Raw genomic sequence first — 27,454 nt, forward strand, 5'->3', positions numbered from 1 at the left:
TGAGTGAAAGTCTCCCCTCACGCTGCCTTTCTGCCTCACTTAGGTGGCACCACTATTCCAAGAAAAAGGGCATGGTGCAGGGGCACAATGGATAACATCTCTGACTATAGATTGAACCTGGGCCTCCAGCATGGCAAGCAAGAATTCTCCTGCTGAACCACCAATGCTCTCCTCAGCCTCTTCCTTAACAACGGCAACTAGGCCATGTGCTTTCCGCCAATGGCTTCAGCCAAAGCCAGCCAGGTCCTTCTGCCTCTTTCTGGGGCCTGCTATGGCCTTCATGGCAGCCAAAAGGGGCCTCTCCAGTGTGGCACCAGCAGGCAGGTGGCCCTCTGTTTCTGTAGTGTAGCAATTATCACATTCACCTCACACACAAAAGATCCACAGTTTAAAGCCAGGCAGAAACAGCCCTGCTCTTGCTCCTGACAAGGCTGAGAAAGGCAGGCTTTGACAAGGTGCGCAGGCATTCTCCAGCCACTCGCTGCCCAGCCGTGGAATTGCATCTTCCCAGTTCCTCGCCGTTGCCCACCACTGTCTTTCTTCTTGCATTCTCTCCTCTGGTCTTTTGGGAGAGGAAAGCAGGGTTGAGAGAGAAGGTCTCCCCTCATGCTGCCTTTCCGCCTCACTTAGGCAGCACGGCTGCCACGGGAGAAAGGTCCAGACACAGGGGCCAGTGGTACAATGGAGAATGCATCTACCTATGGATCAAGAGATTGCAGGTTTGCCTCCTGCCTGGCTTGTGGTGTGAGCCTGTGTCACCACTGATTGAGCTCCCTTTAAACCTCTTTCAAGCAAAGACAAGCTCATCGCACTCTTCAAGGGGCCACTAAAGGAAAGGACCACACAGGTGAAGCTCCCACCAATGAGACATACGGGGATGAAGGCACAACAGCACTCTTCTCAGCAAGCTGCTCCTTGCCACTGCTCCTCAAAAAGAAAGGAAGGGGCAAAGAGCAGACAAGAGGTTCCCTCAAGCAGCTCAGCTCATAAAATACATCTTGATGATCAGCTTACAAGCCAGCCACACCCACAGCAAGCTTTTGTTTTGGGCAGGAATCAAACTTGGGCCTCCGACATGTCAGATGAGAATTCTACCACTGAACCACCAACACCCTACTCAGCCTTTTCCTCAGTGAGTGCAACCTGACCATGCCCAGGGAGCCTGCTGTCCAAAGAGCCAGGGAGCCTGGAAGGCAGCTGCCCAGGGTGCTGTGGAACCTGGGCACTCTAGAAGCCCTGGCACTCAAGCTCCCTGCCAAGCAGGCTACCAAGGATCTGGGAGCCCAGGAAGCCCACCAGGCTCCCTTAACTCCCTGCCTGGTTTCTATCACAAGTTTTGACAGAATCAGCACACTCGCACGAAACATTTCGGCTGTGTCACAACAGCATTTTCTGACGGAGCACTGGTCCATTTGGGAATTTTTGATCAGTTCTACTCTGAACTGAACCAGCTCTTTCTTCAATCAGCTATTTACAGAGCTGATCCAACTGCAGTTGGCCAAATTCCAAAATCTGGTGTCCCCTCCAAATATTTCCCTCCCGCAACCCAAGATCCTCCCTCCAGGTTCCATGGAGATTGTTAAAGAGAATTTTATGTGGCAATTCAGTTAATATGCTAATGGTGATGTAAGCAAGGTCTGAATGAGCTCTGCCCTGACATCTGTGATGCACTGGGGGAAAAGGTATCAGGAGCAGACCATGGTGCATAGACACACCTACTCTGCCTGGGTGCGCAGCATGATGGAGCTACTTTGCCAAAAAGATCAATTTTGTCTGGTTTTGGGTTACAAATTACTCTAGTATTTGAATGCAGGGTAATGAAATGTTGTTATCCTTATTGTACAAGTATCGGGCAGCAGAACTGTGCTTTGCAGGCCCTCATTGAAGGGGACACCTTAAACTGAACTTCACTAGCTAGGCAGGGTCTAGGGATGCCAAATCCTAGTGAAGATGGGAGTGGGTGAGGACAGGTGTTCCTACCTGATGGTATGTGGACTCTGCCCAAAGAGTCCTAGACACCATTTGACCTGCTCCCTCCAGCATTTAATGACAGAGCTGAGTAGACTCAATTGAGAGTCCTTGTTTCCCGTTGGTGATTCCTAGAGCTGACATCACTGCTGAGCATGTCTAGGAGCTAAGGTTTAGACCTTGTGTGGGGCTAGTGAAAGACAACACAGAGCCTTCACTGGTTGTGAGGTTCCCCACTCTCTGCTGAAATCACTGAGAGCTGGGTTAAGCGGCAGAACTTCAGAACATGGTGTTGTGGGAGCAGCAACAGCTGTGACTAGTGGCAGCAGAGAAGTAGCAACAACAGTGGCTAGCAGCAGCAGCAGAGAAACAGCAGCAGCTGGGAGCCAGTAGCAGAGGCCGCATCAGAAGCATTGCTCAATGTCCCCTCCTCCCCCAGGGTGGGAGGTGAACTCTGTGAAGGCCCCTCTGAACTCTGAGTCTTGGCCAACCAAGGACAGCCAACTGTGAGTGGGGTGCAGCAAAGGGAGAGGGAAGTGATGAGTTAAAGGGAAAATTGTTGGACTTCCATGCCACCAGATGGGAAACTGAGGCAAAGGACACTGCCCACACTGTGTGTCCGGGTTTGCTTATGGTCAAATGTTTGTCAGTATGATAGTGGTATTTTCCCAAACTAATGCTTGGTTCCCTTTCACTTTTAATAAAAGTTCTCATTTGTTATACAGACTCAGTGCTTGCAAGTGGGAAGTATTGCCTCTTAGAGATGCCCACAGATTACTGGGTTGGAGATTTTCACAGATTATTGGGTTGGAGCATGAGCTGGTTCTGTTTTGTATGTTTAAGAGGAACCCCTAGATATTGAACCTGGCCCTTGTTGCTGTCGACTCCATCTGGCAGAAGGGTTACAGTTAGAAGTTTTGTACTGGACATTGTTATTTGATAATCTGTAAAGCACCATGAGTGTGAGATGGATGGTGTAAAATATAAAATAAAATTAAAAAATGAATATACTGCATGGAACAAGCCTGCACTGGCAGTGGATGGGCGAGTTAACATCTTAGAGCTTTTCCATCACTAATGCCATTGAAATCTGTAAAGGCAGTCACCAGATGTGCTGTTCACCAATCTGTAGGCAGCATGGAGTATTCATATAACTATAGCAGCCTCTAGCAATGTGTTAAAATGGCACATTGCTATGGATATCCATGGGGCTTTACAGCAGCAAAATACATATAAGACCAGTTCCTTGACCAGTTCCCTGAAGAGTTTACAGCTAAACACTTGTTAGAATCCATCATGAGCTTTTCACTGCTTATCATAGGTGCAATTTGCTCCTGTGCAGAGGGCCAGCAGAAGGCCCTATTTTAATCTCTGCTAATTCCTATTTCAAAGATTTAAGCAGTGCCTAAATCTTGGCTGGGGGGAGGGGTCTCTGCAGAGGGTGAATTTCACCTGAAAAAGCAACCTGGTAAAGAACTCAAAATATTCCAATGGCAAAATAAATCGAAACAACAGGAAAAGGAGGGACAAAGGCAACTAAAAATGAAACACAGAGAAAAACATTAAAAAGCCATTGAATGACTATGACTGCCACATGTAAAAAGTCCCTAGCAATCATCTGTTGGACATCTCAGCCACCCCCACCACCCTCCTGGCATCAGCCGAAGCCAAGTGAAGTCAGTTGAATTTCTGTTCACTTCAGTGGGCTTTGGATCAGATCCATAACATAACCAAACTAAAAATGAGTTGCACAATAGTCAGCCATCCCCAGATAATGCCTGTATGAATTCAAAGGAGACCCATTTTATATATGTTGTTGTCTCCTTTACCAACACCACCTCCCCTTAAAGACTGTGAAGTGTTCAGACAGATACTGGTAATGAGAGCCATGAAAGTATGATGATTACTTACAGATTAATGACCTAGAGGATGGCATGGATTGCACCCTCAGCAAGTTTGCAGATGACACTAAACTGGGAGGAGAGGTAGATACGCTGGAGGGTAGGGATAGGATACAGAGGGACCTAGACAAATTAGAGGATTGGGCCAAAAGAAATCTGATGAGGTTCAACAAGGACAAGTGCAGAGTCCTGCATTTAGGACGGAAGAATCCCATGCATGCTACAGACTAGTGACTGAATGGCTAGGCAGCAGTTCTGCAGAAAAGGACCTAGGGCTTACAGTGGACGAGAAGCTGGATATGAGTCAACAATGTGCCCTTGTTGCCAAGAAGGCCAATGGCATTTTGGGATGTATAAGTAGGGGCATTGCCAGCAGATTGAGGGATGTGATCATCCTCCTCTATTCAACATTGGTGAGGCCTCATCTGGAGTACTGTGTCCAGTTTTGGACCCCACACTACAAGAAGGATGTGAAAAAATTGGAAAGCGTCCAGCGGAGGACAACAAAAATGATTAGGGGACTGGAGCACATGACTTATGAGGAGAGGCTGAGGGAACTGGGATTGTTTAGTCTGCGGAAGAGAAGAATGAGGGGGTATTTGATAGCTGCTTTCAACTACCTGAAAGGGGGTTCCAAAGAGGATGGATCTAGACTGTTCTCAGTGGTAGCAGATGACAGAACAAGGAGTAATGGTCTCAAGTTGCAGTGAGGGAGGTTTAGGTTGGATATTAGGAAAAACTTTTTCACTAGGATGGTGTTGAAGCACTGGAATGTGTTACCTAGGGAGGTGGTGGAATCTCCTTCTTTTGAGGTTTTTAAGGTCAGGCTTGACAAAGCCCTGGCTGGGATGATTTAATTGGGGATTGGTCCTGCTTTGAGCAGGGGCTTGGATTACATGACCTCCTAAGGTCCCTTCCAACCCTGATATTCTATGATTCTGTGATTAGACAGATAGTGTAATTGTTGCCTGAATCTCTGGATGTATCTTTGTTCTTTCCCCATCTGTGTTCCTTGAGAAAGGAATAGTGGAGGTTAGTGTAAACAGACCTCTGAGATTAGGGTTATTGTGTTATAATTTGAAATATGTTAGAGGGTCACCCTGTCCCAAAAGAACCAAGCAAGATTTAGTAATGGTCCATCATAGTGGCAGTATAATTTACTTAGCAGGTAATTTACTCCTTAATAAATGGTTATTTAATGGTAGCCAAGATAAAACAATTGATTGGCAAAAATGTAACATAATGGGGATTTTATTTAAACCAGAACAAATGGAACTGGATTCCACCTGCTCAGGGTTTAGCTGATTGCCATATTTGGGGTCAGGAAGGAATTTTCCTCCAAGGCAGATTGGAAGAGGCCCTGGAGGTTTTTCGCCTTCCTCTGTAGCATGGGGCACGGGTCACTTGCTGGAGGATTCTCTGCTCCTTGAAGTCTTTAAACCACGATTTGAGGACTTCAATAGCTCAGACATAAGTGAGAGGTTTTTCGCAGGAGTGGGTGGGTGAGATTCTGTGGCCTGCGCTGTGCAGGAGGTCGGACTAGATGATCATAATGGTCCCTTCTGACCTTAGTATCTATGAAAAAAACATTAAATCAATAAAGAAGACATAATAATAAAAAGTAACAGTTTAAATATATATACACACACACATACATACACACACACTATAATTTACTGCTAATGTACTTAATTAAATTTAACCCTCTAAATAAATGCATATATCGATATGCACAGGCGATTATCTTATAGGTTATTACTTATTAATAATAATTAATGAATTATTATTATTATTTCAAGATTCCCCTTTCTCCAGATATCTCAGTGATTGCTGTCTAACCCCCAAGTCAATCTTTGAGTCTCAAGCAACTCTTGTGACTTTCTGAAGGGATGGACTCAACTCCAGTCGTGCTTGCTTGCAGGGATGAACATTAGACCAGACCCCTGGGATCTGAAGGACCCTCTGGCTCTCCGGGACCACAGGAATCAATGACAGGAGACAACCTGAGCCAATGATCAGGAACAAACATATGCTTAGGAACACATCATTAAACATGAATTAACTTGACTAACCAACCTTAAACTGCAGGGACCCTCTTCTGCACATCTGTCTGTTATAAGAACAGAAGAACGACCAAAGTTCTATCTAACCCAGCATCCTGTCTTCCGACAATGACAATGCCAGGTGCCACAGAGGGAATGAACAGAACAGGTAATCATCAAGTGATCCATCCCCTGTCACCCATTCCCAGCTTCTGGCAAACAGAGGCTAGGGACAATATCCTTGCCCATCCTGGCTAATAGTCATTGATGGACCTATCCTCCATGAACTTATCTAGTTCTTTTTTGAACCAATATAGTCTTGGTTCAGACTCTGGCAACGAGTTCCATGAGTTGACTGTGCATTGTGTGAAGAAATACTTCCTTTTGTTTGTTTTAAACCTGCTGCCTATTAATTTCATTTGGTGACCCTTAGTTCTTGTGTTATGAGAAGGAGTAAATAACACTTCCTTATTTACTTTCTCCACACCAGTCATGATCTTATAGACCTCTATTTTATCCACCACCCCTTAGTTGTCTCTTTTCCAAGCTGAAAAGCTCCAGTCTTATTAATCTCTCCTCATATGGAAGCCATTCCATAACCCTAGTCATTTTTGTTGCCCTTTTCTGAATCTTTTCCAATTTCAAGATATCTTTTTTCAGATGGGGTGACCACATCTGCATGCAGTATTTAAGGTATGGGCTACCATGGATTTATATAGAGGCAATATGGTATTTTCTGTCTTATTATCTATCCCTTTCTTAATGACACCCAACATGCTGTTCACTTTTTTGACTGCCGCTGCACACTGAGTGGATGTTTTCAGAGAACTATCCACAGTGACTCCAAAATCTCTTTCTTGGGTGGTTACAGCTAATTTAGACCCCATCATTTTATATGTTTGGTTGGGATTATGTTTTCCAATGTGCATTACTTTGCATTTATCAACATTAAATTTCATCTGCCATTTTGTTGCCCAGTCACCCAATTTTGTGAGATCCTTTTGTAGCTCTTCACAGTCTGCCTGGGACTTAACTATCTTGAGTAGTTTTGTATCATCTACAAATTTTGCCACCTCATTGTTTACCCCTTTTTCCAGATTGTTTATGAATATGTTGAATAGGACTGGGCCCAGTACAGACCCAAGGGGGACACTACTATTTACCTCTCTCCATTCTGAAAACTGACCATTTATTCCCATCCTTTGTTTCCTATCTTTTAACCAGTTAACAATCCAGGAGAGAACCTTCCGTCTTATCCCATGACAACTTACTTTGCTTAAGAGCCTTTGGTGAGGGACCTTGTCAAGGACTTTCTGAAAACCTAAGTACACTGTATCCACTGGATCCCCCTGGTCCACATGCTTGTTGACCCCCTCAAAGAATTCTAGTAGATTGATGAGGCATGATTTCCCTTTACAAAAACCTGCTCAACCTCAGTCTCTCCACTTGCTGTTGGTTTCTTTTAGTCCCTGTTTCCCTCTGGCTGCCCTTTCCATTCCTCTCTGCCCTCTCCATCCCTCTTGCTGCCCTTTCTCCCTCCTGCTGCCTCTCTGTTTGCTTGCAGACTTTCTGTTTCTCTTGCCTCCCCTTCTCAGGCTCCCCACTGCTTGCCTCAGCTCTCTACTGTCCCCCACTTCTCCTCCAGAAGTCACTTCCCCTCCCTCTGAAGAGTGGCTACCTCTCTTCAGAAAGAGTGGCTACCTCTTCCCCATAGAAAAATGGCAGCACATTCACTCCCATACAGGCTCAAGTTCCTTTACCATATTTACATTAGGGAAATTGTAAATAAACACATTTTACAGGCAATTTCTTCCATATTAATGGGTACAAAATGCCTGAACTCGTATGTGCCTTTGGCTCTTAATGTGTGATATAGCTGATCACAATGACAATAACAAGTCATTTCTATACTGATCATCACCATATGTGCACTATCCCGGGGGGCTGAGAGGGGGAAGATGGAGGACTTAACGAGTCTCAAAATCCTTCTCAGCCACAGATCAACTTTTCAGCTGAAAAAAACACATTGGACCAACATTTCATTACATCTGCTCAATTTTGATAGAGTGCCCTGTGCAATTGTTCTTCATATTACTACAAGTTATAACATTTGCTCTGATCCCAAGTCATGCGAACCAGATGCTTCATAACATGTTATATTGGACAGAAAACACTCTTACATACCATATACTTAAAAGGGGAATGAACTGGATGGTTTTTATGGCCATTTAAATTTTATTAGACCATTTCTGTAAGATTTCCCCAATATTTGTCATCTCTTCCTCGCCACCAGTTAAGGTCATATACTAATGGTCCCTTGTCACTGAGATATGGACTCAGACATGACTGACAGCTTCAAGTGACCCTGCTGGTCTTTCATCCAGCTTGTCACTGTATACTGCTACTTGGTGTGTTTACTTCAGCCCTGCCCTATGGTCTTAGCTCTAGAAACCTTCCAGCCCTCATCTTACTTCACCCTATTTATGCAGGCAGATGGTCACTAGTTACATCCGATCCATCTAACTAGGTTCCTATACTGCATCCATCACTGTGGTTTCTGCGCACAGAGAACAGGATCCTCCTATATATTATGGAAGGAATGTCCTAGTATTTTGTAATTTTTGATGGGAACTTAACATGTTTCCTGTTTCCACTTCTGTCCACAATCAGTACCAGTTCAGTCTATAGGAAGCTCAGGTGAAGAAAAAGTATATCTAATTATGGACATTACCAATTGTTTAGCAAAAAGAAGTTGATGTGGTCAGAGAAATGATTTACAAAACTGAAATATTGTTTCTAGATGTATAAATGTGGTCACTGAGCTGCCGGGGTGTTCATCTCACCTACTCTTTTGTTATTGTTTTGCAGGCTACAGACAGGTTGATCATGGGTCCACCAGTTTCTGAGTTCTCTCATGACACTAAGAATACTGGCTTCTCACATGCATTATTTCAGTCTTCCATGCTTGAGTTTATGCATTATAATCATCATAAGTATGCAGCCTTCTGTTCTGCCATCTAATTTGTTATAGGTTTCAGAGTAGCAGCCGTGTTAGTCTGTATTCGCAAAAAGAAAAGGAGTACTTGTGGCACCTTAGAGACTAACAAATTTATTAGAGCATAAGCTTTCGTGAGCTACAGCTCACTTCATCGGATGCATGAAGTGAGCTGTAGCTCACGAAAGCTTATGCTCTAATAAATTTGTTAGTCTCTAAGGTGCCACAAGTACTCCTTTTCTTTTTGCTAATTTGTTATGAATCACCCCAGTTTACATCATGCCTTTTCTTTTCTGATTGCATCTTGGACAGCAGCTATTGGACAGCTAAGCTAATGTCTGGCTAATGTATTGTCCCTTACATAAAAATATTCAGATTTAGCCCAGTTATTTCACCTGCTGTCTTCAGTTCATATTTTTACATGATTCCATTTTCTTCCTCCACAGGGATATTGTGCAATTAAAAATCTTTTAGTGGTTTGTTTGTTTGTTTGTTTGTTTGTTTGTTTGTTTGTTTTAAATTTCTGGGTGTGTCTATTTCACAATTTCAAAAGCATTTCAATGAATCTTTCTTCATGACTACCAGCTACGTTAACATGCATCAGTCACTGGTAGTCTTTTGTGGTTTGGGGGTGATTTGGCTTTTCTTTTCTAGGTGTAGTCGACCACTTTTACGACTGGGGAGCCAATGGGTGACCTGACTTACACAAAAATGCCATCTTCATTGTTACTTTATCCCTTATTCCACCCCTTTGTTTAGCTACTGCCACATCTTGTCATAATCCTAGACTGTGAGCTCATGGGGGAAGGTTCAGTCTTTATTTTACTTGTTTGTATAGTGCCCAGTGTGGTGTTTGTTATGAAAAGATAGAGTCACTAGGAGGCATGCAGCAGGGAAATATAAGACTGTGGAAACAGGAAATAAACTCAGTCTTGTGTTCACTTCCACTCACTGGCAGATTTAACAGTCAGCAAGGTCCATAAATGCTGACCAGGCCCGACCTGGTCCCGGGGTCCCTATCTCCCTCTCCCATCTGCTCAAAGATGAGCCCTAGTGCAGGATTTTATTGTCAGCCCCCATTTGCCCTACATTCAAATAAACTCTCACTTCCCCCACACTTGTCCCTGCTCTCCAACCCCACTCTGCTCCCCCGATGTCCCCTTCTCCACCCAGTTCCACGCCATGCCACCTGCTCCCCTTGAACCAGGCCATGCTCCCGTGCTGCTGCTTCTAGCGCCATCACCGCTGCTCCTGCCAAATCCAGAACTGCTGTCATGAACCACCACTTCTGCCACCACCAGAGCTAGAGCCAGAGACCTCTAGGAAGAGCAGCAGGCTGGTTCCTGCTGCCCACATTTGAATTTGCTCGAGCAGTGAGAGGGGAGGAGAAGCCTCTGACCAAAATGGAGAATCTGCCATCAGTGGTCCCAGAATTCATGGCAGAGCCACCATTTTAGAGGCTCCCTCCCCAGGCATATTTGAATGTGAGCAGTGGGGACCACTGCATTGTTCTTCCTAGAAGTTCCAGCAGGCTGCAAACAATGATGCACATCCAAGCAGCCCTGAGCCTGCAGGGCCCCTCTAAGAGCATGGGCCCCTCAGCAGCTGCACCTAGAGAGGCTACTCATCTGGTTTTGAACCATGCAGTCCTCTTTTTGGATGGCTTGGCCCGTCCCCCTGTCTGTACTGAGCAAAACCAGACATGGGTTTGTCTGGTGTCAGACGGGGGATACCATTTTGAACAGCATGCCGCTCCTCCCCCACTGGTGTGACCTTGCATGGACTGTGCGTACAGTCACACCGGTGGGGGCAGGATGGCATGCTCTTCAAAATGGCACCCTCTGTGCAGTGTGAGAGGTCACATGAGTGGGGGCAAGCACATGCTGCTCCTGGAAATACTGAAATGTCTGGTATTCCACAAATGGCCACCCTAGCTGCACCTGCTGTTTCTCTGCCACTGCTATCTGCCGTCCACCCCCCACCCCCCGGCCCACATCAGCCTCTGCTTGTTCATGAGAGGAGGAAACAACATATGCAGTCATATGTGGCAGCTCTACAATTCACAAAGAGTCATAGTATCAATGCTATGCATTGATAAATAAACATCTGAAAATATTAGGAAATAGCAAGAAGTACTAAAAATATTGCTTGACACCAGTGTTCCCTCTAAGCTGCATGGCCGCCTAGCCACCCAAGAGTCATTGCTCCTGCCCTCTGCCTTGGAGCCCCTGGCCAGCTGCTCCTGCTTCCTGAAGTCAGGGTGTCCCCCTCCCCTTGCCTCCCTCCCACCCATGTACCCCATCTCCACAAAGAGGGGGAAGGCAATAGGGCTCGGAAGCAGGACAGAGCTGCTGGCAGATGCTGCGGTCTGAACGAGCCTTCTTTGTGAGTGCCTCTCTTCTTAAAGGTTTCAGAGTAGCAGCCGTGTTAGTCTGTATTCACAAAAAGAAAAGGAGTACTTGTGGCACCTTAGAGACTCACAAATTTATTTGAGCATAAGTTTTCGTGAGCTATAGCTCACTTCATTGGATGCATTCAGTGGCATCTTAAAGACACAGTGCATGGTCTGCATACATTTCCCCAGCAGCCAGCACACACACACTCTGTCTTTGCGTCTCTCTCACACACACACATACACACACACACTGTCTCTCCCCCTCTCCCCACCCATGTATCCCACATCTGCATTGGGGGGAGGGAGGAGAGGGCTCAAAAGCAGGATGGAGCTGCTGGCAGCTGCTGAGGTCTGCTCAAACCTTCAGATTGGTGGGTGAGTGCCTCTCTGCTTAAAGAGATAAGGTGTGGTCTCTCATACACTTCCCCAGCAGCCAGCACATACAGCATCTGTCTCTGTCTCACACACACATGCACACACACATAATGTCTCTGTGTCTATCACATATACACACTGTCTCTGTCTCACACACACTCAGTCTCTTTCACACTCACCTCCCAACACATTCTTGTGTTATTATTTCGTGAGCTACAGCTCCGATGAAGTGAGCTGTAGCTCACGAAAGCTTATGCTCTAATAAATTTGTTAGTCTCTAAGGTGCCACAAGTACTCCTTTTCTTTTTGCGAATACAGACTAACACGGCTGCTACTCTGAAACTTGTGTTAGTATTGTTATTGTTTCTTGGTACTTCCTGCAAGGCACATATATTCTCTGTAATTTTATTCTTTCAAAGTGCTGTTATTTTAATTTTTTGACTGGTCTATGCATTTCTTAATTTTATTTCTCTCTTATGCTTAAATTTAATTCTTTGAGTAGTGAATTCTAAAATGCCTACGCTGTCCTGGCTGGAGTAATTATCCCTATGGTAATTTTTTAAGAATATATATTACATCTAGGTTTTTTGTTTCTACTTGTGCGCACATCCGTACATTACTTCGATATTAGTGCACATAACAAAATGAATTCTGCACATGAATGGAAAAAATTAGAGGGAACATTGCTTGACACAATCAAAAATTTAGCTAGTTTAGATCTCCTCTTCCATGGTCACTGTGAAGTGTTGAAAAGCAACAATTGTGGTATTTACTTGAGCCTCATTAAACTACTTGCCACATTTAGAACAACTTTTGCCCTATATATCAATAACTCACCATGAGAATCAAATATTTGAGCAAGACAATTACTCATGAATATAAGTTTTTTGAATCAGAAACTGGGAGATACATATGTAATAGAGGCAAAGAAGCTAAGTTTTTTTTAATGTCATTTCTCATGCAACCACGGATATTAGCCATGTTGCTCAAATAGCTATTTTGCTTTGCTTTGCTTTGTTTTGTTAATATTGATCATCTCGAAGGAAAAATCAATCTAAAAGAGCATTTTTGAAGCTTTGTGGCTGTAAGTGAGACAGATGCTGCATCCTTAGATGACCAGTTAACTAATGTTTTATTTTGCAAGTATAGATTAGACCCCAAATACAAGTCTGGACAGAGATATGATGGGGCCAGTGTTATGGCTGGAGCTCATGGAGTGTTGTAAGCAAAAATGAGGGAATATCTTTCAGACAAGGAAAAAGAAGTCTATGCACCATACATCCATTGCCGATCACATCAAATTAACCTAGTTTTGTTTCATGCTACTGAAGTCCTGACCTGTAGGCTTTTCTTTGTAACTCTGGAGGAAATATATAAATATTTCACAGACTATAACCTTCAATGGGAAAAACTAAAGGCTATGTCTAAAAATAATCTTTATCTTCAAATACTTGCTTAAGAAAGTACAGTTTTGCAAAGAGAAGCAGAACTTGATGATACACTTCAGAACCCTGAAGAAGTTGACAGAATTGATACAACAGATGAAATTGAACAAGCTTCTGAAGAATGAAAGAGACCTTTACATGTAAAGGCACTCTGCAAGACTAGATGGGCAGCTTGAATGAAAGCCACTCAGGCAATGATTAAAAATTTCCTGAGTATAATTGAATGCCTAGAAGATGAAACTGTCACTGAACGCATGAGTAGTGAGAAAATATGGCGAGCAAAAAGCAACCTGTTTTTGATGGATTGGATGTTTTACTTCAATCTGTTATAGTGGTATAAGTTCTTACTTAGCATGGATGTAGCCTAAGGGCTTGGCTACACTTGCAAGTTAGAGCACATTAAAGCAGCCCCGGGCGCCTTAACTCCTGAAGTGTCCACACTGGCAACACACGTAGAGTTCCTGGACTCTGCAGCTGGAGCGCTCCTGGTAATCCACCTCCAGGAGCAGCATAAAGCTTGCTGTGCCCCAGCTGAAATGCCCGGGAGTCCATGTGGACGAGGTGTTGCATTACAGCGCTGTGATCGGCCTCCGGAAATGTCCCATAATCCCCTGAAGTGGCCACTCTTCTCTTTGTTCTGAAATTGGCTGCAGACATGCCGATATCTCCTTTCAAAGCTCCGTTTCTGACAGCTGGCTGCTCATCTGCTGCGGTACACAAAGCAACCATTAGTGTGGAATGCTTCTGCTGCCGAGGCAGGTGTTTGTGCATGTGTGTGTGTGTGAGAGAGAGAGAGAGGCGGGGGGGGGCAGGGGTGAGGGCTGATGTCGGGGTTTCCCCCTGCTGCTGTCTGAACTTACAAGACAGCATGCTGACACGCTCTCTGCCCCCCAAAACACACTGTCTCTCCCCTCACATACACACAACACACTCCTTGTCACACTCCACCCCCTCATTTGAAAAGCACACTGGAGCCACTTGCACACTGGGATAGCTACCACAATGCACTGTTCTCTCTGGCGTTGCAAGAACAGCTAATGTGGCCACGCCACTGCGCTTGCAGCTGACAGTGTAAACACATGGCAGCGCTTTCCCTGCTGCTGTCTCTGAGAGCTGGTTTAATTCCTGGCACTCTACATCTGCAAGTGTAGCCATAGCCTCAGAAATCCTTCACTCAAAGAAAATTGACCCGTTCCAGGTCCTTCAGACACTTAAAGCACAGTGAATGAGCTCAGCAATCTCAGATCTAAAGAAAATTATGAGGAAATTGTAAAAGAATCTTAGAGCCTGTGGGAAGCAATGGATTTTGAAAACATAAACTATCCAGGAAGTGACATGCACGTCACAGGGATGATGACTTTGCACATGATTCTGTGTTAGAAGCAGAGGATAACCATTGAAGGAAACATTTTAAGGTCTTAGATAAGATGATCAGGGAACTAAAATCTCAACATGAGGCATTTCAAGAGGTAGCTACTCTACTGAATTTTTGCATGCCAAACAACTTCAAAATATAAAGTTAGAAGAGTCAAAGGAGGAAGTTCTTAAACTCATGGGAAAATATTCATTTTCTTTAGACTTGGTTCATGAGATTATGTCTTTCAAGATGTACTGTGTTACAAAGAACACAGAGGTGTTCAGTTTGTCATTTGGCGTCCAGAGCTACTTGAATTTCACAGTGTCAAGTTCTCTTGATGATGTTTTATCAGAAATGGAAAATGTTGTATCAACTCTCTTTCACCATACGAAATGGAGTGGCTAGTGTTGAATGCGCAGTGAGCAGATTAAAGATGTATCAAAACCTACATGCATTCAATACTATTGCAGACTCAGCTAAGTTACCTAGCTCTCCTTGCAATTGAGAAAGACAAGATGGAAAGGTTCAAGCTGGACAGCGTCACAGAATGCTTTGCCAAGGAAAAATGTCTTCACGGTGGGAGGTTCCAATAAATGGAAATACTCAAGACAACACATTTTGAGTGAGATTCCACTTTAGTTTAGGCCTGTGATTTATGCTTTATGTTTGGGGTTTCTTTTTATGTTTTGAAAAGCTAAAGGTCACATGACCATTGGGCCCCATGCTGCTTGTTTGCCAGCCATGTTCTGACCTTTGAATCTGCCCGCATGGTGTCCTGGGTCTCTGTAAATTCCACACCCAGCACAATGGGATCCTATCCTGGACTGGAACTTGTAGGCGCTACCACAGTACAAATCATAAATAATGACAGTAATAATAATTACCAGGAGAAGCAACACTACATAGTTTATTCACAGCAGCACTTTCAAGGAAGTTCTCCCTCAAAGTAGGGTCTGGTCTTTCATTGGCTTCCCAGAATATAGGCATGTCTTAGTATTCAGCTGATTCTCAGAGATGATTCTCTGGCAGATGATACCTCCCAGAGATATAATCTCTCCCAGACTCCTCCTGGAATGATGTGGCCCTGGACCCTGCTCATAAATGGCAACAGCAATTTGCATGACAATAGCAATTCCTCTCTCTCTAGGACTGAGCACCTAGTCAGAGGAGAAGCTGCTGAAGGAGTTCTTCCAGAAAGCATTTGGCTCAAGGACTGACTAATTTCATTTCTCGGTTTGATAAAGACCATTAACTGCTACCAAACTCTAAGTGGGCTGATGCCTTAAATACTTGTGGCTGGAGTATTAAAAGGCTTGGTAAATTGGAGAATCACTAATTACATAGCTAGCTATGATAATGATAAGAGTAATGCAATCACATGCTCCAGGAAATAAGATGATTTCCTGCAGGAGTCAAGAAGGAATTCCCCCTACCAACCCCTCAATATTTAGCATTACACAATTGGTTAGGTGCATTATGGAGGGTTTTCCCCTTCCCCTGAAGCATCAGGTTGAGCTCTGCCAGAGGCAGAATCACAGGATTTGTGGGTCAATGGTCGGATTGGGACGACATAGTGAATCACATGTGCCTACATTCCAGAACTTCAAAAGAAAAATGTGACTCCTGACCAGAGCTGCTATGAGTCATTGGAACTCTTTGTCTTGGACCAAAGTATATGGTCATACGATTATAAAACATTCGCTTGGATATTTCAGAAACAATCTTTTAGGAGACTGGAGTGGTATTCTGGTACTTCGCTGTGGTTCCCCTCACCACATGCTAGTGCTTAATTTGCAACTGTGGATGTTAGATTCTTGATGGCAGAATCACTTTGATTTACCAAAACATCCCTCTCAGTGTTTCCATCTTCCCTAGCACAGCCACATTGCAGTGACAGTATTTGCAGAAGGTATAAGTGAGGAAACTGAGATAAAGGACTGGCCAAAAGTCACATAGATCATAGGTGGAAGAATCAGGAATAGAAGACAGACCTCCTTAGTCTTAACATGGCTCACTGAATAAGATACTGAGTTATTTGCTTTTGCTAGGCCTATCTATTGTCCGAGACTTTTTTTGACAGAATAAGTAGTGTGTGAGCAGGATGAGACAAGGGGAGCGGTAGTCTGTATGCAGTCTTAACATCACCAGTTAAAGTGATCGTCTTTAGAATCCTTTACTGAGGGTGTTACTCTTTATCCTTTACAGAGCAGCAGTATTATTAAATCATTTTCTCTCTCCCATATAAAGTTATTTAAGGATAAGCATGCTAAGACCTTGGCTTAGACCACAATATTATTATTACAATATTACAACATTACAATATTAATTATACAATATTATTATTACAATATTAATAAAGACATAGGGTATGTCTTCAATACCTGCTGGATCGGCAGGCAGAGATCAATCCAGCGGGGATTGATTTATCATGTCTAGTCTAGATGAGATAAAATTGACCCCCGATGCTCTCCCGTTGACTCCTGTACTCCACCTCCACGAGAGACGCAGGCGGCGTCGATGGCAGAGCGGTAGCAGTCAACTCATCATGGTGAAGACCCCAAGGTAAGTCAATCTAAGTACGTCGACTTCAGCTACATTATTCACGTAGCTGAAGTTGCATAACTTAGATCAATCCTCCTCCCCTCCACCCCCCCAGTGTAGACCAGGGTATAGGCTATTGCTTTTTCAGCCTGCAGTATGAGGTTACTGACTGGCTTTTTCTCCTTCAACAGAGAACAATTACATATTTAGAGGATCCACCTGAATTGTAAATATGCCACAAATGCTCTTCATCATTACCACAGTATGCTCCTGAAAACACATTTGTCCAGAGAGTTTTCTTTAACTGAACAAACAGAAATGTCTGTAAAGGTTTTGCCTTTGCCGCCTCATGAAGGCGGCTTCCTGAGAAGCGGCAAGAGATTGGGCGACCATGCATTCTCGACTGCCATGTCTTCAAAAGAGGCTGATGATAAATGTTAAGGGCTCTCTGCAAGGGACAAGAGCCCTGGCTGAGCCAAGCCCAGCTTGCTATTTCAGATGAGTCGAATTCAGCACAATCCCGCCAGAGATAAAAGTGGAAAAACATCTTAGAAAGAATTACTTCTTGTTTAAAGATCTCAGTCCTATTGTTCCCATTTAATGTATTATCTTTGAGTCATGCTAATGTGGCTGTTGCCTGTTTCTGCAAACCGTCACTGTCAGGCCGGCTTGGTGGGAGATCACAGGAAGCTAACGCTTTGAACTTAGTCACTGAGCAGAGACTGCAAAACTCTTTTTTCTGAATCCCATTTTTCTGAATCAGTACTACGACCTCAGTTTTTCTTTTTTAAAAATATCCATCTCCTGTAGCTAATCCAATTGAGGTAGAATTTTTTTTCATACAGATACAGATAGTCCTTTCAGAGCCAAAGGAGGGTTTGTAGTTGGTAACAGTGAAATATTCCAAATACGTATTTTATTTATGGTTAATTCAGTATGATATGGTCCTATCTTATGTTGCATTTCATCTGTGACTTTTAGTCCCCATGTGGGACTTGGAGTTCCAAACCTTAAATCAAGACTCCTTTTAAATGTGATAATGGAAACAAAATGTCCCCAAGAAAATCTCATCAATGAGATATTTGCAGATACTATGCTGAGGAAGTAAGTTACCGTGGCAATCACTGCAGTATAAATGCCTAAACAGATAGTGAGATAGAGAGATAGAAAATACTATGTTAAAACAAGCTGCCAAGTCCAGACAGACATATTGTTAAGTATCACCCCATAAAAAGTCTGGCAAAATGAAATAAAGCCCATTAGAATAGTTTCTTTGTAGGAAATAAATATACATAGATATAAAAAACATGTTGAGGTTTAACAACTGTGTAATAAATACATCTCTACTATATGAATTTAGATCAGTTTATGTGCAAACTATCTTTTGATAAAAAATATCATAATTGTTCAATTAGATCTAAAGATATGTCTCATTACAAGAGTTGTATGGTGACTCATAACTCTGTATCATTATGGAATTGGCATGTAGTTAATATAAAATGTTTTATTTGATCTAAATGTAAATTAATTACCTCATACATGGATGAAAGCCTAAATTGTTTTAAAACTTCCTTATTGAATTATTTTCTTGCTCTAGAAATACATTCTGAAATCCAGGATAGGATTAAAACTTTTATTTTGTCTTTAGCTCTGTAAAAAATTGTGCCATTGCCAAAACATTAATAATGGAACACCTATTATCTTAAGCTAAATTCAGACAAAGCAGATTCAGTGTATTGTCTTTCAAAGAGAATCTCCTAGAAAGACTGCAGGTGCTTGCTAATATCACCACTTCCCCGCCCTCCATCACAATAGTGCCCAAAAAACTTTCTGCAGAGGATAATCATTTTTTCCAGAAGTACCACATTTTAAGCACTAGAGGCACTGGAGCTAAGGAAACTGTTGGGGTTTTTGAAAGACATTATCTGAGGGACCAGAACTTGGGGGAGGGTGGATTGGGGGGAAAAGGGGAAGACAAGTATCTTCTCCAAAATGTTCTGACAATTTCTATACATTAAAAAAGATCCATACACATTGCAGTGTACCAAGAATAAAACTAATAAAACACACAAAGCTGAAAGGAGCTAAGCTTAATGTTTATAACTCTCTTCAGGAATCTGCCCAGCTTCAACCCCAACTGCCCAAACTACAGGACAGTGTTCCTCAAACCACATGACAAAATCCTGAACTGCAAAACTGAAAATCTGGTGATCCGACTGGGACTTCCACCCTGGGCAGACATAGTAACCATAACAATTGCCACTCCAAAGGAGGAACATAGGAATGGTTGATGCTGCCTCAGTCATACACCTTCATCTCCCCAGCATCATGTCCTCCAACAGATTTGCACTCTGAGATATGTTTTACTCCTGGGGGAATTCTGTGCCACTGCATGTGCACAGAATTCATGTCCCCTACAGATTTCTTTGCTTCCCTGCAGAAAAATTACTTTCTGACAGGGAAGCAAAGGGAAGCTGCAAGAGAAGTCATGCACCATTCCCTAACTGTGCAGGTACATTGTTTCAGGTACCTGGAGCAGCCAGCAGAACATAAATCACCACAGGGCTAGGGACACCTCAGCCAGTGGCTCTTACCCTGAGCCAGGATCAGCTGCTAGTCCCAGCTGGGCTGGAGGCAGAAGAGGATGGGACTTCTTCTTCTAGGGTGACCAGATGTCCCGATTTTATAGGGACAGTCCCGATTTTTGGGTCTTTTTCTTATATAGGCTCCTATCACCCCCCACCCCCTCCCAATTTTTCACATTTGGTGTCTGGTCACCCTATCCTCTTCCCCTGCAAGGAGTTGCTGGGGCTGTGTCAGACCCACCCTCAGAAACCTCCCCTAGCTGCAGGAAGCTCAGCATCCTCCCCTGCTTCCTGCCCCCATTGCTCCTCAGCTGTGGGGGGAGGGGTCACTGTACAGGGAGCTGCTCCCCCACCCACCCAACTCCTACGCATCCAGACCTCCCATACCCAGACACACCCACAAGCCTCACCCTGTACACCCAGAACCCCCCAGCCCTCCATACCCGAACCCCACCCCATTGAACCTCAACCCCTGCACCCAGAGCCCCCTGCACCCAGACCACCCCCCAACTGAGCTCCCTGCACTCAAACCCCCATCCTGATGAGCCCCACCCCCCTGCACCACCATGATCCCCCACATCCAGACCCCCACACCACTGATCCCCAATTAGCTACACCCAGATCACCAAGCCCCACTCCCCCCAGCACCCAGACACCACCCACCCCCACCCCAGCTGAGCCCCAACCTCTTTCACCTGGAAGCCCCTGCACAGTCCCCTTGCCTCTACACATGAAACCCCCCTCCATGAGCCTCTGTGCATCCAGATCCCCCCACACCTAGACCCCCCACTGAGCTGCCTTCACCCAGATTGTCTCACACAGAATCCCCTCATCCCACACCTGGATCCTCCCACACTGAGCCCTTCCACACTTGGATCCTACCTGGTTGAGCCTGTCTGACCCACACCTGGTGCACCTCGCACAGAGGGGCAGGGCCCAAGAGTGTTTCTGGGGCAGGCCCCGACCTTGTGCTGTGTCAGGGTTGGATACAGCCACACCACTGAGTCCATGTCTCCAGGGTAGGGAGGCTGCAGGGTGATCTTCCACCTTTGTGCAGCCAGTGGCCTGTGCTCCCCACTGCCATGCTAGAGCCTCTACATTTATTTATTGACAAATAAAACTTGCAGAATTTTGCAGAATTTTAAAAAAAGAAAAGGAGTACTTGTGGCACCTTAGAGACTAACAAATTTATTTGAGCATAAGTTTTCGTGAACTACAGCTCACTTCATCGGATGCATTCGATGAAGTGAGCTGTAGCTCACGAAAGCTTATGCTCAAATAAATTTGTTAGTCTCTAAGGTGCCACAAGTACTCCTTTTCTTTTTGCAAATACAGACTAACACGGCTGCTACTCTGAAACCTGGCAGAATTTTAAAATATTGTGCTTAGAATTTTAAAATTTTTGGCACAGAATGCCCTCAGGACTAATGTGTGCACTTTACATGCAATCAGTACATTATCAAAGTTTCAGCTTTAGGTCTTCCATGGACTTCAGTGGAAATCACATGGCTTAAATCCCACTCATCACATTCAAGTTGTAGTAAATTGTTTCAACAGCATATTGAGAGATGCCTTGAAGACAGCGACTGGCCTATTTACTAAAAGGCAAATCCTATCTCCCCCAGACCCTCCACAGATACATACAGTCTCAGATGCACTGAAAACAGTTCTACTGACTGAGCGAGCAAGATTTCAAGAGCCTGTATAAAGGGGATGTACTATTGCACAGCAGAACCTAACTTCACAGAGGCTCCGGGCACACTGTCTTGCAAATGGGGGTTGTATGGGGAGGAGCCAGGAGAACCCCAACTGGCCATTGCCACCTGTGAAGCACAGAGCCTACTCCAGCCCTGACTAGTGCTGAAGAATAGTTCAGATGTCATTCCCCAGCCTGTGGGGGGCGGATCCTTCCCTCTGCCCCCTTCAAAGAGTCCAATCCATATTCAGAATTGTCACTGTGGAGAAGATTTGCCCCCCAAAATCTCCAATATCCTATCATGTTCCCAAAGACATGCCAAAGGAAATGTATGTGTAACCCCCATGGACCTTACCTTGGTTCTGGGGTGTTTCTCTGCTAGTTACTTGGGGAGAAGCACACTGTCCCTGGGAGGCAGGGGGGCCAAGGGCAGATTCAAAGTCCTGGCTGCTAGGCAAGGGAAAGGAGAGATGTTATTTGGAGCAACAGGAGCCCCTGTCAGTTCAGGAGAGGTATAGAAGGCTTGCCTGCCTAGCCACCTATGTGCCTGCTCAAAGGAGGAGCCGTGTATGAGAGAAAGGGGCTGGGGGGGGGGGGAAAGAGTTCAAATTATTGATAGGAAAGAGCCTGGGAAAGCAAAGCTAGCCTGACCAATAAGGAAGGGCCTGAGTGAGATGCCCGCCTCCAAGAGCACTGTGGGATGAGAGAAGTCATTTTGGGAGGTTCTAGAGCTAGGCACTGAAAGGCTAGAACTTGCTTTTTTGGTGAGCTCATGAGTCTCAGGCCTGCATATGCAATCCCCCTGATATCTGGCCTTCAGGTACCTGGAACCAATATCCCTAAGCTTGTTCCTTTCCCTGTCCCAGGTGGCTCCCAGTGCCTAGAATTTTGTTGGAAAAACTCCCTTCCCAACCAGGCTGAGTTAGTCCTTCAGCTGCTTAGATAAACCAGTTACCCCATGTCAAGTATTACTCTGGCTACTAGCTCTGGGTTGCTCACCCTCTGTGACTGTATCAGAGCTCTATGGTAGGAGTTAGGATTTTTAGTATAGTTATTGTTATCTGCAGCTGATCCCTGCATCCCTTTGTGGTAAGGGGAAATCTTGGGAACAGAAGAGGCCTGATTCCTGTGCAAAGAGAATGACTCCAACTGCAATTGTCAGCCCCTCTGCAGTTCCTGAGGAGTCCAGATTCAGCTCTGAACCTGGGGATCATTTGAGGAGATGTGAGTGCATCATCTTTTTGTTAGATAGTCAGGGAAATTGTCTGAGAGACCCACTATTCTCCAAATTGTGTCTTCAAGCCATTGAGAAAGGATTTGGGGATTTTACCATCTATTAAGCCTGCTGGAGGAACTTACCGTTTCATCCTATATGTGAGTCTTCAGGGCTGCACTGAACCAAGTCAGTCAAATGTCTTATTGATGCTACAGAAGATACCATTTTTGCAGGTAGCAAGGGCCCCCATACCCCCGCGTACCAAAAGGAGACTACATTTTTCTCCTGCTATATCATGTCACGTGACTGGGACTCTGGGGAAATTCATTGATATTATCAGCATGGGGAGGGCACGGGTGACCCTGAGAGTATTGGTTTACCCTGTTATGTAATATTTATTCCTGTTTAACACAGTTTCTCTGTTGCATACATTACAAGCGTTTGTGCTATTCCTTGGAAGTCTGCAACTACCTGGCAAGTAACTCGGGGTTACCCTGTGGTTAGAATTTTCTTTCCAAGTTCTCCTGGTGATACAGCTGGGAAGGAGTGAGGGTAAATTTATCTCCACCAAGTAAATTTATCTGGGAAGAGAATAAAAAAGTTATGCCCTCCTGAGCTGGAGGTGGTGTCAGGTGCTGCCTCCTGATAGTTAGGCCTAGTGGTTGAGCAGATCAGTAACAGAGCTGGAGCTAAGTCAGGGAAGAGCAAAGACAAGACAGGAACAGAGCTGGGGCAGGAACAGAATCAAGCGCAGGGTGGGAGTCTAGAGAGCCTGATACCCTGCAAGGAAGCAATAGGATTCCTGGCCGGGTAGTGCTTTTGCAAACACTGAGCTGCAGCTCTGGTGGGATTGAGGAAATACCTGAGCCTAGAGGTCAACTGACCCAGGATCTACTCAGGGATAGGCTGCTGAGACGTGCCTGAAAGCTGAGTAACTGCAGGCTCTGTGTGAAAAGTAAGTTAGTGCAGCTGAATTGCCACATGCCTGAGCAGTCACTCACTGCTAGTCCAGTGGAGCACCATCTGTTGAAGCTCTGGGGATGGCAAGCACAAGCTAATGCACTTCTAAAGCACTGTGCTTCACCCCACCCCACCCCAGCCTAAGGGGAGGAGCCACTGAGCCCAGGCATCAAAAAGATTACGGGGACAACAAATGAAAAACAGGGATGGGAGGGAGGGTCACAGAATCATAAGCAGGCAACTAAAGGGAGACACTGAGCAGAAAACCTCAGTCAGCACCCACTGCTCCTTGAAGGCAAGCAGTGAGCCAGTGGACACAGTCCAGAGGAACTCTGCCCGGAGACGTGACTTAAGGGAGGATTGGAAATAGGCCCCACAGTCACAGAGCACTTCCCAGTCCAGCTTCCTCTTCCCGGTATGATGGATGGTCTACATTGGCCAGCACCAGGAGGAGGTCGACGAGGGGGTCTCACAACTTCCTGGGACCACAGATAGGGTGTGCATAGATAAGGAGGTGCGGGGAAAAGTGCAGCCAGGACTTAAGGAGAAGGCTTTGGAGGAGCTGGAAAAGGGGCTGCAACCTGGGGCATTGGATGTAGATGTGCACCATGGTTTCCCTCTCACCGCAGAAAGGGTAGGTGTCAGGGGCTGTTGGAGGGGCAGATGAGTCAGCAGCCCTGGTTTGGGAGTGGCTTGCCTCACAAGGGGATCCAGATCAATCCAGTCCCATCCACGAAAACCCGAAAGGAAATTGGTGATAAAGGAGATACATATACTCCAAATTTTCATATTGAAAATCTCTAATACACCCTGTCCTAACAATTCCTTTTCCTTGCCACTGTCTTCTCAAATGTCTCCTTATATAAGAAAGACACTCTCAAATCCAGTTCTGTGCCATTGTCTCCACTACTGATTGCTCCAGTGAGTCTCTGCCCCCCAGAAGCTGATATGTCTTTATTTCCTTCTCAGGTTGCATATAGCTTCCCCTCCTGATGTTCTTATGATTTCAACCATCTGTCTACAGTAAAAGCTACTGCACTGACACTTTTCAGCACTACTGCAGAGGGCAGAAGTCTCTGATCCGGATCCTATTCTGGCGTGGAGTGAGTTAAAAGTTTGACTGTTCCTCATATTGGGTATTGTGCCAAAAGTGCTAAGTTGCATCTGTTTTCATGAAGCACGTGAAACCACGGGTTTCTCATGGTTTCATCATGAAACCATAAATGGGCCCAGGTTCTCTCAGAACTGGGCTTGGGTTTACTCTAGAGGTTCATAGGCCTCCTTTTAACACAGTTGAGTAGGTGTTAAGTTTCAAGTTTCACAAACTAGATGAGTTTTGTGAGATTTGAGGTTTCTTAAGAAAGAGTCAGCAGTGTTCTAATGGGGATGCTGGACTCAGGTCCTGTGAACGCCATCCTCAGATAACTCCTCTGGCTCATATTCATTTCAGGGGACAGATTAAAATTGATTTGTTTTTTAAACCATCCATGGATTTACTACATCTGACTTCACTGTTCTTGTATCTAATCCCCTTGTTCTTACCAGCCTCTTCTCTTTTTTCACAGAGTCTCATCACCATTGGTATGAAAGGATTTTCTCCAGTAGCCCCTGCCAGATGAAAGTCTTTCTGTACTTCTCTGCCTTAGCAGGTCTCCAACCATTTTCACATCTCATCTGAAAACATTTTTCTTCTTACTTGCTTGTACATCTTAATTTCTCTCTCTCTCTCTCTCTCTCTGTCTCTCTCTCTCTCTCTCGTCTTTTTAACCATATAATAGTATAATTTAACTCAACCATGTTTTGGAATAAAGTTTGTATACAATATTCTAGTCAAAGGTAAGCTGTATTATATCAATTGTGGCAACTGATGTGAATTTATTGAATTACCACATCTCTGACCTTACATCAATCTGGATGTCAGATAGGTCTAAATATTTGACAGCAAGTACCTTACTGCATTGAAAAATAGATCTACAGTTCCAAAGATATTATCAAGGAAATGGGTAAGAACTGCTTCTATTCTGATTCGGTGCAAACTTTTCTAAGAAGCTGATTCATTACTACAGAGCAGATTCTCTCTTTGAAAATCAATTTGGGTTTAAAGCAGTGAGTTGGGCAACAGAGATTAATAAAACTATCAACTCTCACATTCCCACGTGAATGGAAATCAGAGGTGAGAGTTATATTTGTAAGTATATCATTTGTAGTGGTCATACAGTGATTTATTTCAGTACTCTCCATAGTTTTGGATAGTGACAATATGCACATGATGTGATGAATTATTTGCTTCAAAAGTAATTTAATAATAAATCTCCTTCTGTGCTTTGCTTCAGGCTAAGTAGCTTTTTCTTTAACAGCAGAATATGGCTTCAAACATGCTGAAAATCTCCCACATTAATGGGATCCCACTTCTTAACCTGTTTCTCTCTTCTTTCTAAGCTTAGAGTTTGTCCTGACCAAATAACCATAGGTTATTTATTCCTATGTGTCTTTCTAAATGTTACTGTCGTAAGGATCATCCATATTCTACCTAGAGCTTAGCAACATTTTTTCGGACAAATTTTTTTTCCAACAAAAATTGCAGTTTCAGGTTGACTGAAACATTTTGTGAATTCATGGTGAATTTATCAAATTGTTTTCACTGAACAAAAGATCTTTAAAAAAATTGAAACACCTTTTTTATTCAAAATAACTTTTTGTTTCTAATTTAACTTCAACTTTAGTTTATTAAAACGTTAAAAAATACTTGAAAATGAAATACGTTTCATTTTGAGTTGAGGCCAAACAATTTTTTGCAATGTTTCGATTCAGCCAGTGAACCAAATAAATCGGTTATCTGTACAGCTTTAATCCTAACACACGACACTGAGTCATTTTGGAATCAGTTTGGGACTAATTAAACACATTCAATTTTTGGACATCCAGCCCTTAGGAAGAATCATCATCAGAACTTCAGACTTACCCATGTAAGATTCCAGATGAATTTCTCTTTGGCGTACTGAGCTGATGATGCTTCCTTTGGAAATGGAACACTGATCACTACTCTCTGGCACACTCAGCTTATTTAGTAATTTGCTGTTGACTTAAGGAGGTGGGGTGGAGGGTTGGAGTGGATGTATAGTTCTGGCAGCTGAGAACTTCAAGTGTCCCAAATCTATTTCAACAGAAAATGCCCTGACTTGTTTTCTTTGGACTCTCTCGCAGAAGGAAGCTTCCCTGGAACTGAAGGAAACTCTTATTCCAAGCTGGAACACAGCTACAGCCAACAAGAGACCATTAAAGCTATCCAAAAAGGGCACAACATTGCTTTGCTTCAAATTACATAAATTGTGTAATGGGGAATAAGGGAACTGACAGTTGTATTACTAGCAGCTTGCAATGTTATCATCATCATCCTGTGCAAACAGTGAACCAATACTGTTGGTAATTCCAGATGCTCAGTGTTGTGGATGGAATCTCTTTAATGATAAGGAGATGTCCCCTTTGTGCCTGTGAGTAAACCCCTTTGTAAATAGATTGAATGCCTTCAGTCTATTACTATAAGGCATGTTTTCTAATCTTTTCATCATTCTTGTGGCTCTTCTCTGAACCCTCTCCTATTTATCAATATCCTTCTCAGATTGTGGACGCCAAAACTGGACCCAGTATTCCAGAAGCGGTCGCACCAGTGCCAAATATAGAGGTGAAGTAACCTCACGGTTCCTAGCCAAGATTCCCCTTAAGGAGGCTCATGTTGTTAGTATAGAAGTTCCAGAGTTCAAACCTTGTACATGACCAAAGGGGCATTGTTGTGACTGCACTAAGAGTGACATGTAAGTATAACCAATACATAGCATTATATGGTGCTTTACAGATGTTAACTAATCCTCACAACACTCCTATTAAGTATAGGGCTATTATCCACATATGGAGAAAAAGGGGCAGATAGGTGAAGTAAGCTGTCAAGACCATACGCTTACTGACTGGCGGACGAAAGAT

At 44.0% G+C, this 27,454-nt stretch overlaps 1 long non-coding RNA gene across 3 annotated transcripts; it reads right to left on the reverse strand.

The window, feature by feature from the left end:
• Positions 1–5,413: 5,413 nt before the first annotated feature.
• LOC119853892 lies at positions 5,414–26,656 on the reverse strand. Of its 3 annotated transcripts, none has more exons than XR_005292259.2 (3): positions 26,439–26,656; positions 21,656–21,750; positions 5,414–5,444 (listed from the first exon to the last, which is right to left on the reverse strand). It is a non-coding gene; the product is annotated as an uncharacterized LOC119853892 (long non-coding RNA). The 3 variants fall into 3 exon arrangements; XR_005292260.2 differs by lacking the exon at positions 5,414–5,444 and adding an exon at positions 5,758–5,872 and having other exon boundaries at positions 21,656–21,747; XR_006280457.1 differs by lacking the exon at positions 5,414–5,444 and adding an exon at positions 5,758–5,872.
• Between the last annotated feature and the right edge of the window lie 798 nt (positions 26,657–27,454).

The sequence above is a fragment of the Dermochelys coriacea genome, chromosome 3 (assembly GCF_009764565.3).
Source record: "Dermochelys coriacea isolate rDerCor1 chromosome 3, rDerCor1.pri.v4, whole genome shotgun sequence".
In the NCBI taxonomy this organism is placed as follows: Eukaryota; Metazoa; Chordata; order Testudines; family Dermochelyidae; genus Dermochelys; species Dermochelys coriacea.